At 44.6% G+C, this 12,163-nt stretch overlaps 1 protein-coding gene, 1 long non-coding RNA gene and 1 pseudogene across 7 annotated transcripts in view; 1 reads left to right on the top strand and 2 right to left on the bottom strand.

Annotated features, from left to right (window-relative positions):
• Nucleotides 1–12,163, bottom strand: part of LOC131487471 (uncharacterized) — a 200,054-nt gene that overhangs the window by 60,692 nt on the left and 127,199 nt on the right. The gene's annotated exons all lie outside the window — the stretch shown is intronic.
• IRAG1 (inositol 1,4,5-triphosphate receptor associated 1) overlaps nt 1–12,163 on the top strand; it is a 121,805-nt gene that overhangs the window by 25,691 nt on the left and 83,951 nt on the right. The gene's annotated exons all lie outside the window — the stretch shown is intronic.
• On the bottom strand, nt 9,562–9,715 carry LOC131489009 (U4 spliceosomal RNA; annotated as a pseudogene).

Below are 12,163 nucleotides of genomic sequence, written 5' to 3'. Positions count from 1 at the left end.
CATTACAGGGCCTTTCCTCTGTGTGTGTACATCCCTGGTGTCTTTCTGTGTGTCCAAATTTTCTCTTCTTATAAGAGTACCAGTAAGATTGGATCAGGGCTCACCCTAACAGCCTCATTTTAACTTAATCACCCCTTTTAAGACCAATATCCAGATACAGTCACATTCTGAGGTTCTGGGGATTAGGGCTTCAATATATGAATTTTAGGCACAGTTCAGCCCCAGCCAATAGTCTTATGGATTTTCTTCTGAGAGAGCTGATCTCTGGTTAGTTGCAACTAGTGTAGCCAGAATTTGTTTAAATAACACATTCATATGACCACTAAATGATACTGGCCTGCAGCCTGAATTAAAAGGCACTGCCTATATAGTCCCTGAGATAAAGGATCCTTATGTGTGGTTTTGCGTGTTCCTTGAGTTCAATTAGTCAATCTTCTCCACAGCCACATCAGGGAAGGTCAGTAACCAGCCATAGACATGCATGTAACATCTAGAACCTCTATAGTGACTGCTTTTTATTTATTTTTAATTTATTTATTTATTTATTTTTATAGTGACTGCTTTTTTAAAAAAAAGCAGAAGCAATTCCAAATCCTGATGTGTAAACAGGAGGGTAATGAACTTGCATGAGGTGTCCTTCCGTGAAGTGAAATTTGAAGTTCTTAAATGGAAAGACTCCTGTAAAGTGAACTTTAAACTTCTTAAAAAGCTCACTCTAATTTTGTTCTCTTTTGAGTGAAGAATCAGTTTGGAAGCTCAAGATGTAACAATTCTTTGCTCTGTACTTCTTATAGTAGCCAAAGTCCAATCTTGCTTTTATCAGGGGGAACTCAAAATCAAGATTTTCCTCCAGGTCATCTGAGCTGAGGCATCATCTCACCTTGGCTAGTGGACTTATCTCCCTCTTTGCACAGTTTCTGCTCCCTTTTTCAGCATTATGTTTAACTCTCTTGCCTTTTGAGTGTTTTTATTGACATCTGGCTACAAACCCTTTTAGGAAGAAGGCAGTTATAAATCACCCACAGAGAAATCAATAAAAAACAGTTCAATCCACAGTGACACTGATTTGTCCCCAGATAACCAGCATCCTGCAGGCTCAACAGTAATACCCATGGGGGTATCTACAAGAAGGGTAAAGGGCAAGGGGGCACTACATTCTGAGAGAGGGGGTGAGCTGCCAGCTCCCAGAAGCTCAAGGAAAGGATGGACTTGGCTTCCATCCACACACTTCTCATCCAGCCTCAGGGGAGAGCTCTGTGTTTCCATTTCATCCAGCTCAGATTTTTCCAACCACATCAGTGGCATTTTCTTATCTTCTGAGAATCTGCTTCAGAGCTAAAGTATCTTCTTCGAGCCTCAAGAAAGGGCAGTAGGAATGAATTGTTGTATTTGTGGGGGATGGGGGAAGGCAGGAGAGTATGTTACTGTGGCACAGAGGCATGGAAGAAGAAACTCTATCAAGCTGTCTGTTGTCAGGCCACTGCTCTTGGTCACCATGAGTTGGGGGAGACCATCCCTCTGGCCAGAACTCCAGGGAGTCAAAAGTCTGAAAGTCATTGTACAGAAGCTAAAAGCTAGGCCCAGAGAGAGACGCCACTGGCCCAAGCTCACAGAATGGTTTCATAACCAGCTTATGAAGAAATGGCCCCATTGCTTTGAAATCCTAGTTCTATTCCAAGAGGAGCTTTGCTCAGAAAATGCAAATTCATGAGGAGTCAAAGCTAAAAAAAAAAAAGGAAATCTACAGAAAAAATATCAGTTAGTTCACTTTTTAAAAATGAGTACATCAAATTGCCCATTGTAAGGACTGTGAGTGTCATAAGACCATTTGCACCAATCATTCATGCCCTCTTGGAAAATGGGACTATACTAACCTTTGGAAGAGAATTTCCTAGAAGGAGCTTTTCCTGTTTTTTCCATTAGTGAAAATATTCCAACTGCAAGGCCCAGGGTGCTGGGGTCAGGTGGTAGGAGGTAGAGAGGCTGTGTGTGGCACACTGAGGGCAGGGCCTCCCTGAACCAGGAACTCAGAATCAGGGCTGCAGTGAAAACCTCAGATCCCATCAATGCCTGATTTTACTTCTCAGTTGTCCCTAGTTTCTCCAAGTTGTGTATCTCTATTACCTCAGCCCTTGTCCTATAAGAAGTCTTACCCCTTTTCCCCTTAAGGGCTTTTCTGGAGATATGTGCATTTAAACTGCGTTAAGGAATTATTTGGTTCAGTTCAACATTTGTCAAAAACTAATTATGTATCAAGTGCTGGGGATACAAAGATGAGAAAGGCTGGGTTTAAAAAAAATTTTTTTTTAAATTTTTATTTATTTTTGAGAGAGACAGAGACAGAATGTGAGTGGGTTAGGGGCAGAGAGAGAGGGAGACACAGAAGCAGAAGCAGGCTCCAGGCTCTGAGCTGTCAGCAGAGACCCTGATGCGGGGCTCAAACTTATGAGCTGTGAGATTATGACCTGAGCCGAAGTCGGATGCTCAACCAACTGAGCCACCCAGGCTCAGGGCCCCTGAGGGTTTTGAAGGATAAATAAGAGTCTGCCGTGAAAACCACTGAACTACTGTCAACCAAGTGGGAAAGATCAACTTGCAAACAAATAACTCCAATTATGTTAGGGCAGGGGATTGGCAAACTTTTTCTTTAAAAAGCCAAATAGTAAATATTTTAGGCTTTTTAAGTCAGATAGAGTCTGTCTCAGCTACTCAACTCTGCCTTTGCAGTGCAAAAACAGACAAAAATATACACTATACATAAATAAATGATTGTGGCTATGTTCCAATAAAACTTTATTTATATAAAAACAGTCAGTTGGTCAGATTTGGTTCACAGGTCATTGTTTGCTGAACCTTATGTTAGAGGAATAATAATATGCAAAACAAACAATAATGACAGTAATAATAATAAAAGCTACCACTCTGATAGCTTACTCTGCTACAGACCCTATAACAGGCACTGTCTATACAATTCACATATATTTGCATACTTCTTTTTCACAACAATTTGTGAGGACACTGAGATTCAACAGCCAAAGTCATAGAGTTAGGAAGTGACAAATGCAAGGTAAAACCCAACCCTGCTTGGTTCTACAGTCTATGTTCCCCAAAAAGCGACTTAAAACTCTGAAAAGAAATGGGCAGAAGGAGTTAATCTGGTGGGGATTGTAAGGTGGTTCCTAAAGGATGAGTAGAGTCTTCCATGGAGGTAGATGGGAGAGACAGGCCTTTGAGGCAAAGAGTAGCACAGAGGTTTGAAAGCACATGGAATATTCTGGAAACAGTGGTTATTAGGTGATGCTGGGGTGTGGGATACCTTGGAGGTAGTGGCTAGAGAAGAAACAAGAGAAGTTGATAGCTGAGAAGAGGAAGTCTGGCATGCATGCCAAAAACCCTGGACTTTATCTATGAACCATGCCTTTTCCAGCTCTAGTCTTCTGGATCTTCTGGATATGCTGCATCAGACTCTCTTGAGACAGTTTGCCATACAGATTCCTGGGCTCTGTCCCCAGATATTTTGATTCAGTAGATCTGGGATGGAACCAGGAGTATGCATTTTATCAAACACCTCAGATGATTCTAGTGAGCACTCTTAGATTTGGGAATCCATGCATGGAGAGCCACTGAAATGTTTTAATCAAGGGAGAAATTTAACCAAAATTGCTTTCGAAAGGCCACTTCCATTTAGAAGATGGATTATTTATCAGGAGAATAAACTTTCCCAGAGGTCCATTTCTGGTTAGTTATCAGCTTCTCTCATCTGGAAATGCAGATGAGAAATTCCAGAAGTTTCTGCATTTCCACAGGCTATTAAAGAATGACTCAGCTTAAACCCCAGATTGAACTCTATGATGTTGACCAAACAGTTAATTTAAGGAGAGATAGTATACAAATAACAAATTGCAATTTAACAAACCTTTTTGAATCTGATGTTGAGGACAGTATCTTCTCCATGATGAATCAGCTGGTGAATCGTTAGCCAGAAAAAAGTCTTCTGGTCTTCTGGTCCTGTGTCAGTGTTTCCTTTGTGGTGGTGGTGGTGGTTGACAACACTGATGCTGGGTTCTGTATTGTCTTAGAAGCCTCATCATGGTGTAATGAACAGACCCCTGGGTTTACTACCCTGAGTTCAAATCCTGTTTGCAGTGCTTAGTAATTGTGATGCCTGGAGCAAATCACTTGTCCTTTCTGAGTTTCAGTTTTCTCACCTGTAGAATGGGAATAATAATTCCCAGTCCTCATTGTAAGGACTGAATAAGATGAAGGATATAAAGAGTCAGATAAAGCACCTGGTGCAATAAATATTGGTTCTCTTCTGTGGATGCCTCAGAATTGTTTTTATGCACTTCCCATCTTTCCATTGTGGATAACAACTCCCTGGAGAGAAATCCTCTATGGTTACTTCCTGTTTCATATTATTATGCAGCCACTGTTGCACAAGCCTGTTTAAAGAGGAACGCTTAAATTCACGCGCCTCGAGCCACCAGAGTTTGCTGTTGAGAGAGCCATTCCCAGGCTCCTGCCTTTGCCTTCCTCACCACCATTTCACATCACTGTTTACCATAGTTTGTTCTCAAGTGGTGTCTAAAGACTCAAATCCTATGGTTATTGGCATAGATTTGGATGCCAAGAGAACTGCTCCCTTTACATTACTTTAGCACATGGCTTTAGCACATGGTTTCTTGTGGCCACAGTCTCTGTCCAAGTTCTGAGTTGACCAAACTGCAAATGCATTTCAGTTCAGATGCCCTTAATGACAAAAAGACCCTGTCCCAGATCCACAACTGTCTCCCACCTCCTATACTCATCTCAGTGGGCAAGGTGTGAGCTTCTTCCTCGTCTTACAAACTGGAGTTCTCACCCCAAAATGTGGGGCTGAGGTTCAGGGTGGCAAGCCTGTGCACATGGCCTCACATTGCAGGTCTTGGGGCCTGCTTTCCTGGGGACGGTCAGCAGCGAGATCCCACCCAACTCTGAACTGAGGAATAGGTGGAGTGAATTCCTGATGATCTGGAAGGAAGCAACAATGCTTGAAAATCATTTGAAGGTTGAAATTTGACTCAATAAACATGTTTATATTTACTAGGTTATCTTTTAGGCAGGAGCAAGGAGGTTGGCCAAACCCAGTTTCACCTCTGAAGCCTGAGTATATATTTAAAATGTACAGGTGTATAGTGGAAGGAAGGGTAGGAGCAGGCATTGTGGGGGTAGGGATTCAGAAGTTTGGGCTGGGATTTCTGGGAGAATGCTGATTCCATCAATATGGGCAGGGAATGCGAAAGGAGAAGCAGGTTCTGAGGAAAGGGGCATGGTGATACATTTAGTTAGGGAATAACTTAGGGCAAGCTCATTTGCTCTAGAACTGAGTATTTCAACTCAGACTCTCATGTAGGCAGCAGAGCAGTGAGGTGAGAGAAGCTTTGGTGTCCAGAAACACCCTGTACAGCCCAATTTATAAAGGCTTAGCTGTTTGTACCAACAGGAGTTCTTTGTTGCAAGTGCCAAAAAAGCCAGCACAAGGCAGACTAAGCAAAAAGAGGTATTCATTGGTTCTTGAAACATAAAAGGCCAGGGATATCAGGCATAGCTTGATCAGGCCCTTAGATAACAGCCTCAGGACCTACTTTCTAGCTCCTTGCTATCCTCTCACATTGATTCCATTTTTAGACAATAAGGATTCTGTTTTCACCATCTTACATTTAAGATCTGCAGTTTACAATCTCTTTCCCAGCAAAATCTTATTGGTCTCATTGGCTCTGGGTAGGTCACATGCTCACCCTTAAGCCAATCACTGTAACTGAGGGGATGTGATGCAAAGATGCCCAAAGGCAGCCTCTGGCCCTGGGGTTGTCAATTAGACCCCTTACCTCTGGTTGATGACTTCTCTGCATAGGCAACATAGACTCCAAACTCATGGGGTAGAAACTGGGGCTCAGGCTGGCAAATTAGCCTAATCCTCTACCAGAGAGATGGGAAGACTGAAGCCTGAGTGGTAAAGGAATCCACTGTCACACAGGTGGATGGTATCACTGTCTGCCCTTCCCTTCCCCAGAAAGCCCCTGTCACTGAGCCTCTGCAATCCTTTCTTTGGCCTCCTGAAGCACATATTAGGCCAGACTGTGCCCTAAAGCCCAGCACCAGAGCAGGAGTCAGAGCAGGAGTTGAGCCAGGTTTGGCTTCAGAGACTATGGCCACTTTGCAAATCTTCATGGCTCAACTCTCTTGGTGGGGGTGGGGGAGATGGTTCCAGGAGTGCAGACACTAGGGTGATGGCACATTTGAGCATGTGCCACCACTGGCCATTTGGGGAATGCTTTGGCTAGTTTTCAAAGTGGAGTTGGAAGGGCCAGTGGGGATGCTCTGTGGCTCCCTGATGGATTCAAGTTAAAGCTGCAAGTCCCATTGATAAGACACTTTGCAAAGTATTCATGGATGGTCAAACAGAGACATGTAGGTGGCAGAGGAGGAGGCTTTTTGTGAGGTTTTAGTTGATAGAATCCTATGGGGAATATCTGCACACCTGTGTGTCAGAGAAGACAGGAAACCCACTTACATCACTGAGAGAAAAACTCTGCTGTTAACCTGGGCAAGCTCAGTAGGGTGGGGCAGGTGAAGCCACCCACCTTATGCAGCAGCCCAGATGACATGTGCTAATGTCATTTAAAAGGAAAACAGGGCCTTGTCTTCCCCACTTCTCACAAGAGGAACTCCGAGGCCATGATAGGACCACAAGTGAAGTCAGCCCTGGAGGGGTCACTTGGCTTCCCAAGGCTCTCTCAAAAACCAGGGATCAAACTCTTCACCTCCCTGTTTCATAGAGTCTGTGACATATTTTCATCTACTCTCTCACTTACTTGCTCATTCATTTCTTCATCTATTCAAGAAATCCTGAGAGATGAATTATACACTGGCCCTGTCATCAAGGAGCCCACCGTTTAGGACATGATTCTTAATGCAGTGTGGCTGAGAAAGGGGGAGAAAGGGGTTGGAGGGGAACAGTGTGCCCAATAGGTGGGCCTCATTAGAGTTCACTGGAGGACAATTCATGATTCTACCATCCTGAACATTTATGCTGTATTAGTTAATAGAAATTTGTCATATGTATTGGGGGGATGGGTAGCAAAAAGGCTGAGAATTACTGGTGCAGTAAACAAATGATTACAAGGCAAAGCAATGAGCCACAAGGCAAGGGAGAACACAGGACTGTCAGAGCCCAGAGGGAGTCAGGGCAGGCTTCCTGGTGGAAGTGATATTTGAACTTAGTATTAAAGGATGAACAGGAGTTAGCCAGGGAATTCTAGACAGGAAAGTCCACAGGAAGGCTCAGAGCCTCAACTAGCACATGCTGTAATGAGGACCAATAATGCCTAAGTAGTCCATGATCCTTAGCCATAAACTGTCCTTTCTAAGTAATTTTTCAGGACACCAAAAAGACTCTTCCTTTAACAATTCCATCATTTATGATGCAAGTAAGTCTCATGCTCATTGTGGTAAAATATACAGATATAAATATTTTTAAAGTGTTCAATTAATTTTATTCATAATTCCATTTTAAAATAACCACTTTTAACATTTGAGTTTTTAACTTCTGGACTTCCCTCCCTAAAGGATGGCCATAATCAATCAACTTCTATTTCACATAAAAATATATATAATTTAAAAATGAAAGTAGAATCAAACTACTTGTTTTTCCCCTCAATCAATATATTGTGAACAAAAATGATTATGTCTAAAGTGTCAGACTGTATGCATTATAACCATTGTGGATAGAAGTGTTCTGAAACAGCATTTGCTCTCCTGTCTTTTCCAGGGAGCCAACACAGAACTTTGCTTCTTTCATGCCCACCAGCTTTGGGCTGGGCTGTCAACCAAGGCTGAACTCAGTTGACTAGGAAGGTGTCTAGGAAAACATGCCTGGGCTGACCAGCTCCAGGTTCTGTGCCAAGCTGAGAGCTTGTATCCACTTTTTGAATGTGGCTGCTTCCTTCCTGCAGTGTGTTGTCCATTCTCGCTGCTTTTGATCTATTGTGGGCTGGCAAAGCAGAAAACCAAGCCCATGAAGTAGATGGGAAGGAGTGTACCTAGGTTGTAAGTGAAGGCCTGTGTTGCATGAAAGCACAAGTGACTTGTGTTAATCAACACTCTCTCTCAGAGGTGAGTAAAGGAATGCTTCCTAAGTATCTACGGTGTGCTGGATACATGCCTTACTTTATTTAAATCTCATAACACCCCTTTGAGGGAAGTATCTTAGCCCCATCTTCCAAACGACAGCCTGATCCCAGAGAACATTCATTGCTTTGTCAAGGGTCACTGAGCTGTAAGGGCCAGAGCTACATTGGAACCTGGTCTATTTCACTTCCAAATCCCCGCTGTTTTCACTGTACTACATCTTTTTTTTTTTTTTTTTAATTTTTTTTTTTTCAACATTTTTTATTTATTTTTGGGACAGAGAGAGACAGAGCATGAACGGGGGAGGGGCAGAGAGAGAGGGAGACACAGAATCGGAAACAGGCTCCAGGCTCCGAGCCATCAGCCCAGAGCCTGACGCGGGGCTCGAACTCACGGACCGCGAGATCGTGACCTGGCTGAAGTCGGACGCTTAACCGACTGCGCCACCCAGGCGCCCCTCACTGTACTACATCTTGTGCTTGCCACCAAATCTCATGCTGGGTTTGGATTGATGACTTTGTCAAAGGCATGTCCACTGGACTGGTGAGATGCTTTGTGTGGAGCAGGGCTAGGTCTCCTACATAATTTTTCATGACCTCAGAACTGAATAGGAACCGCCCTCATTAGATGGTGCCTGTACTCTCTGGCCTGCCACACTCTGTCTTCCATAAGAAGAGGCAGAACAATCCAACCTGTGTGTTAGAGAGATTTCTCTGGCACATTGCACAGGGTGGTCAGAAGGGGCCAGAGTGGAGGTAAAAAGAACAATGAGGTTGTTGTAGTGATGCCGGTCACACAGATCCATGGCAGGGGTGGTGGCCAGAAGAAGGAGGGAAGCAATCAAAGACATGTCTGAACTAGGACTGACAGGACTCAGAGTCTAATTGATTGTGGGATTGATGGAGAGGGAGGAATCAGGATGACTTCTGGGTTTTTAGTCTGAGTGCCATTCACTAGGGCACAGAAGGAGTGGGCTTGGGAGAAGGCAGGGCTGGGGATGGGAAGAAATAATGGATCTTGTTTGCAACATGATACATCTAAGAAGCATTGTGCAAAGGTAACTGGTAATTGAATCTCCATAACTCTGCTACCATGGGGTGATATTAAAGTCATCTGCATTCCTTCTGCACCCTGGTAGGGGTAAGGAGTGGAGCCCAGGACTGAGAGGCTCAGTGATGACCTTGCAAATGTTTAACAGCCAGATCTCTCAGAAAAAAAAGGCCTTGATATGTAGCATTTGCTGATTTGCTGATTTATGTGCCATCATGACCAATTTCAGGCTACTAACTGGACATCAGTGAATGTGAAGTTGTAAAGAGATGAACAGTAAGTAGCACATCATTATATAATGTTCCCCCACAGTAGAACTAAATCATCTCAACAGTATAGATAACAATAAAATGTAGTAAAATAATTAGGATGTGATTATTGTGGGTGTTGATTTCCTATGTTTTTAGTGTAATTTAATTGTAACTTAGTTCTTTCCTAGCAATAATCACGCCTTGGATAAACCTCATTGGCTATGATACTGCCACTGCAAAAAGCTATTCAATTTTTAATGATGTCTGTGTTTAACAACCAGCTCACAAAATTCTTGACAATTAGCATACCACTGGAGAAACTCCAAGAAAGTACAAGTTGGAAGAGCTACAAATCTACCTCCTTGTCAGACAGGCTGAGGGACTCCCCAAGGTCACACATCTGGGAAGGCAGAGCCAGGCCCAGTACCTAGGAGAAGGCTCTTGTCCTCCATTCTTCCTGATGGCCCCTCAGTACTCCAGCCAGCCACATGGACCTGGGGAAAACCGTGTGGTCCTTAACCCCAGGATGATGATTCATGTCACCCTAGAGTGAGTGACTCAGGGAAGAGGCTGCTGGGCGGCCCGGAACAAAGAGAACAGGGCAATATTTATTTCTGCTAGGAGCTAAATGGGAGGCTCAGATACTTTTCTGCTGTTCCCATTGCCTTTGAACTGCCTCTGATTGAGCAATTGTACATATTTCCAAGAAGAGAGAATTTTTTCAAGTGGACTTATTTTTAAAAAAAGAATTGCTGAAGTGAACAAGCTGGAGAGGAAACCTGGGGAGATGTTTTGGCTTACTTCCTGTCATAACAGGGGGATGGGGTGGGATGGAGGGAGTTCTGGCCCTGGCTTAACTATTTTTCCAGGGACCTAAAATTTGGATCCCAGGCATTTCAGGGTTTCTCCAACCCTCTTCTTCCAAAGTGGCATCCAAGGTCCAAGAAGCTTCCCGAGTGTAAGGGAGTTAGGGTGAGGAGGGTGCCCTGGTGCCTGATATCATCCGTCCTGGACCATTTGACAAGAGGTCTACGGTACTTTCTGCAAGTACTTGGTTAGTAGGTGACCTCTGAATCAGCCTTCTCAAGGCACCTTCAAGTCTGGCAACTTTTTGCTGCTGGCTGCACAGAAATGATTATGCCATGTGCTCCCTACCTCACCTACGCACCCCCTGGGATGATAGAAGTCTTGGGAGGATGTCTGAAGTTCTTGTCTATTAAGTCATTCCAGATAGCCATTTCCTCTCTTTGGGATCTTTTCCCCAGGGTTCTGTCTGGGAAATGGGGCTTAAGACCTTTCTGCTCTTAGAGTTCAGGACTTTTCCCCCAGACCTCTCCAAGGAAGCAGGGCACAGGTTCTTTTCTAGTGACTCACCAGAATCTATACTCTCATTGCTTCTACTTGGTCTCTCCTGTCTCTCCCTTGCTCCATAACCTTTTACTAGTCCTGGGTGTGTGTGTGTGTGTGTGTGTGTGTGTGTGTGTGTGTGTGGTGGGGGCGGGGGGTGGTGGTGACCTACACTTATTTAGGATGCTTTTCCCAAATCTCTTTTCTATACCCTAAGCCCTCTCTGTTTCCCCAACGGCTAGCCCTTCCCCACAATAAGGCAGAGACAGACTCCCTTTTCTCTACCTCCTGATGCTACACCTCTCTCTAAGGCAATGAGCACCTAATGGCCTCCATGGTTGTATGAAGGGAAGGGTAATGGGGAAAAAGGAGCTGTGAGGGGATGTGAGGGGTTAGTTACTATAGCTATCTTGTGTGTCCCCCCACTGGAGCCCCTGGCTGAGCACAGTGAGTGCTGACTCTTGCTCTCTTCTTATTGGGACTGAGCCAGCCTCTTCTCCTAGATGTGGCCCCTGGCACTGGTCTGAGCAGAAGCTGGCTCATTCTCAGGGCTGGAATGGGGTCTGAATCAGGGAAGGAAGGCAGCCCCAGACAATAGAACCTGTAAGAGATCCTCAAGCCTGGAGAGCATGGCCAGAGAGTAATGATCCCAGGGGGTGTGGGAAGTGCTCAGGACCAGCCTCCCCAAAGCACCACCAGGCTACAGCCTCTGTGGTCCCAGCCTCTGGGCCAGAGGAATTGTGTTGGGGGCAAGAAGTCATTTGGAAGTCCCTTCCAGTCTCTCATCTTTCCCTCACTGTTGCTTCTTCCTTCTGCCCTTCTATATTCCACCCTTGTTCCCCTGGGACTGACCACAACACCGATCTAGGGTTGACCACAGCACAGACATGGGATGGACACAGAACAGATTAGGTATGACCACAGCACAGATCAATGGATGACCATAATGTAGACCTGGGAATGACTATAGCATAGACCTGCAACTGACCACGGCACAGACCTGGGTGGCCACAGTACTGTACCCTCTCTCTCTAACCCTACTGTCTGCAGCCACTGGCTGCCCAACAGCAGAGTAAATGTCAGCAAGAGTAAATGTCAGAGTGCATAGCCCCTGATGGGTTTAATTCCAATTATGTCAGATGATCTTTTATCTACTTGTTTGTACAGAGAAACCCTGGCCAGGCCAGGTCAGGCCAAGAATATGTCTCCTTTACCCACAAGAGACAAAGCTGGAACTCAGATATCCAGGTTGAACAGCAGACTATCTGGGCCTGGTTGGATTTTGATGATGCCATGGCCAGAGAACTCAGCTGCCCTATTCAGGGAAAGGAACCTATGAGTACATA

This window comes from Neofelis nebulosa, chromosome 10 (genome assembly GCF_028018385.1).
Source record: "Neofelis nebulosa isolate mNeoNeb1 chromosome 10, mNeoNeb1.pri, whole genome shotgun sequence".
In the NCBI taxonomy this organism is placed as follows: Eukaryota; Metazoa; Chordata; class Mammalia; order Carnivora; family Felidae; genus Neofelis; species Neofelis nebulosa.
The sequence above is the reverse complement of the archived record's forward strand: the minus strand, read 5'-3'. Positions and strand labels throughout refer to the sequence as shown.